Here is a 3,488-nt window from a genome sequence, read left to right as displayed (position 1 = left end):
GGCCATCCCCCCTGGGGGGTGATTTCTCGCTTTCTGTCTCTCTGTCTCTTTCTGGTGAGCTTACACGCCCTATAGCAAAAACAAATGGATACCTAACTGATTCCAGGATTGGCCTCCACCTAAGATCTCCAGAATCAACTAACTGGCCTTGTTCCAAATGTAACTGTTACTTTCCAAAAATAATGCATCCAATGGGTTTAACTGGTGATGTAGCAGTTAAGACAGTTGCATCCCACATGGTCAACCGCTCATGATTTGAGTCCCAACTGGTAACTCAAAAAATATGCTGAGCAGTTGTGCATACATACCCAAAATCTCAAGAGATAGGAGGACAAGGGATTGCAGGGTGGCCATCCCCCAATAGGGATGCTTTCTCACTTTCTCTCTCTGTAGCAAAAAAAAAAAAATTAAGAGATTTTTGCTATAGGGTTCTTGCGCTTGCCAGAGAGACACAGACAGACAAACAGACTGAAAGCAAGAAATCACCCCCTGGGGGGATGGCCATGCTGCAGTCCCTTCTCCTCCATTTCTCAGGATGGTGGGCACGCACACACATGTGCCAAGTGTGAGTTTTAAACTGCCAGGTCCAGGACTCAAACTGCCGTCAACTACATGGGAGTCCAGTGACATAGCCATTACACCAACTGCTGGTCCCCTGTACTGCACTTTTAGAAAAAGAAATGCATCCAATATTCTCTGCTATCACCACAAATACCCAAAGTTCCTAGGAAATGCTTAAACCTGAATTGCTCCACTCGAAGCAGAAACAGGTGAAACTTGACTTATAGAAAAGAGTTCAAGTGGTAGCCTTTGTTTTCAACATCTCTTAAAAAATCTAAAAAATCTACCAACACAGGACCTGCTTTCCCCCATGACTGTCCCTTGAGATGGAGCATGAGCTCTCCAGAATGCAACATAATCTCTCCACATGTCTCCCAAAAGCACCACCTCAGATACCCTAACCTCTGTCATCTAGATCTGATCTGCCCCTCCCTCACTGTTTGTCACCAGCACTCAAGTCAGAAACCTCCTACGTCTCTCCCTTAATTCGGTGGCAGAGCTGCCTTTTATTCTTTCAAATGTTGACTTCATCCATGGTTCCAGGCACTGGCTAAGGATTCAGAGGTTAAATTAAACAAACAAACAAACAAACAAAAAACCCAGACTTCCGGGAGCTTACATTCCGGTGTGAGAGAGGAGCAACAAACATATTCTGAATAAAGTTAAAAGGCCAAAGAGGGCACCAGTGTAGTGGTTATGTTGCTGGACTCCCACGGAGTCAACTGCGGCTCCCGGTCCGAACCTTGTGGCTTAAAACATGCTGGGCATGTATGCATGCCCAAGATCCTGAGAGGAGAATGAAGGAGAAGGGATCGCAGTGTGGCCATGATTTCTTGCTTTTTTTCCTCTATCTCTCTCTCTCTCTCCAGTGAGCTCATGTGCCCTATAGCAACAATCTCTAAAAAAACAAAAAAAAAACAAAAAAAAAAAACGGAACCAGCAGATAGTGTAATGGTTACATTGTTGGACTCCCACATAGTTGACCGCAGATCAGGTCCCAGAGCTGGTGACTTAAAACTCATTCTGGATGACTGTGCGTTCATGCCCATAATTCCGAGAAGAGAATGGGGGAGAAGGGAGCATAGTGTGGCCATCCCCCTAGGGGGTGATTTCTCTCTTTCTATCTCTCTGTGTCTCTGGCGAGTGTGTGTACCCTATAGCAAAAAAAAAAAAAAAAAAAAAAAAGACAAAAAAAAAAAAAAAAAAAAAGCTAGAATAATTAACATAAAAACTATTCATAGCATTTAAAAAGGTAGTTTTTTTAAAAGAATTATTTATTTATTTTAATTTGACCAAATTGAGACAGAGATAGAGAAAGGAAAAGTAAGAAAACAAGTCGCCAGGTATGGGACTTGAACTGTGATCAACCACATAGGGGTCCAGCACCTCAACCACTGTGCCACCTGATGCCCCCTCACAAGGTAGAGTTTTAAAAAGTCTTTTTTCTTTCCCGGTAAACCTGTCTCCTGCTTAGTTTCCTCTTCCTAAAGACATCATGTTGATTTCTTATTTGTTTCTTATTTGTTTCTCCCTTTTTTCTTCTTTTAAACAAACGCTTGCATATTTGTTTAAAAGAAGAGTAGAGGCAAAAGAAGGAAAATGAGAAAGCAAGCTGCCAGGTCTGGGGCTTGAACTGAGGTGGTCACATGGGAGTCCGGCACCCTAACTGCCATGCCACCTGCCGGCCAGATTTACCTCTTTTTAACCTCTGCATAGTATTCCATGCTAAAACTATGCTGTAATGTATTAACCAATCTCCATTGGTTAAATGGAGACATTTATGTTCTTCACAATCTTTTACTAGAATAAGGAATACTGCAGAGAATGCCCATATCTTTGTATGCTTGAGCAAATAAATCTGTAGGATACATTTCTAGACATGGACTGACAGGCCAAAGAGTAAATTCAGGGAGATGCTGCCACATTGTCCTCCAATAAACCTTTCACCAAATTTCACCCTTACCCACGTTGTATGAGAGGATCTGTATCCCCACACCCTTGCTAACACCAAGAAGTGACATGTTTTTTGATCTTTGTGGATCTGATAGGTGAAAAATGGTGACTCATAGGAATTTTAATTTGCATTTCTTTTATTGCAAGTGAAGCTGAACATCTTGCTATACATTTAAAAATCACTTGTGTTTTTGTTTTCTGTAAATTGTCTCTTCAGGTCGGTCCTTTTCCCAATCCCCAAATTTGGATAGTTTACAATCTTATTTTGTGCCTCAGTGAAAGCTGTTCATTAATTTATTCTGTCAGCAAGTAACTAATACTTACTGATTGCCTACTGTGTACCAGAGTCTATTTTAGCAACATGGCAGTGAACAAAACGGACAAAAGTATTTTTCTTCTAGGGAATTAAAATTTAGAGGTAGGGATAGAGAATAAAGAAATAAAATATATGTTGGTTTGGTGGTAACTGTTATAGAGAAAAAAATAGAATATGGGCTAGACGTGTTTTTTTTTTTTTTTTTAAGTTTTTGCTGTAGGAACATGTGCTCACCAGAGAGAGACAGAGAGAGAAAGTAAGAAATCACCACCAGGGGGTAGGGGACTGGCCATGCCACAATCCCTTCTCTTCCAGTTTCCTCCTGGGGTTTTGACACACACACACGCTTGATATGTTTTTCAAACCACTGGGTTCAGGACTTGAGCCATATAGCAGGCCATGTGGGATCAAGCACTTTAACCTCCACATCACCTGCTGGAGGTGTTACTTTATATAGGAGAATTAAAGGCGGTTTCTCTGAAGGGATGCCAGTTGACTGAAGATGGGAATGAAGTGAGGAAGCTATCTGTAAGAAGAATGATTTAGGTACGGGGAGTACCAGTGTGATGTCCCCAAGGAGGGCATGTGCTGGGGGAGCTGGAGGTTCTGCTAGGAGGTCAGTGTGGCGGGAGCAGAGTAACCGAGTGGGGCCGGAGTG

This window comes from Tupaia chinensis, unplaced genomic scaffold (genome assembly GCF_000334495.1).
Source record: "Tupaia chinensis unplaced genomic scaffold, TupChi_1.0 Scaffold000231_1, whole genome shotgun sequence".
NCBI classification, from domain to species: Eukaryota; Metazoa; Chordata; class Mammalia; order Scandentia; family Tupaiidae; genus Tupaia; species Tupaia belangeri.
Note: the sequence above shows the minus strand (reverse complement) of the source record.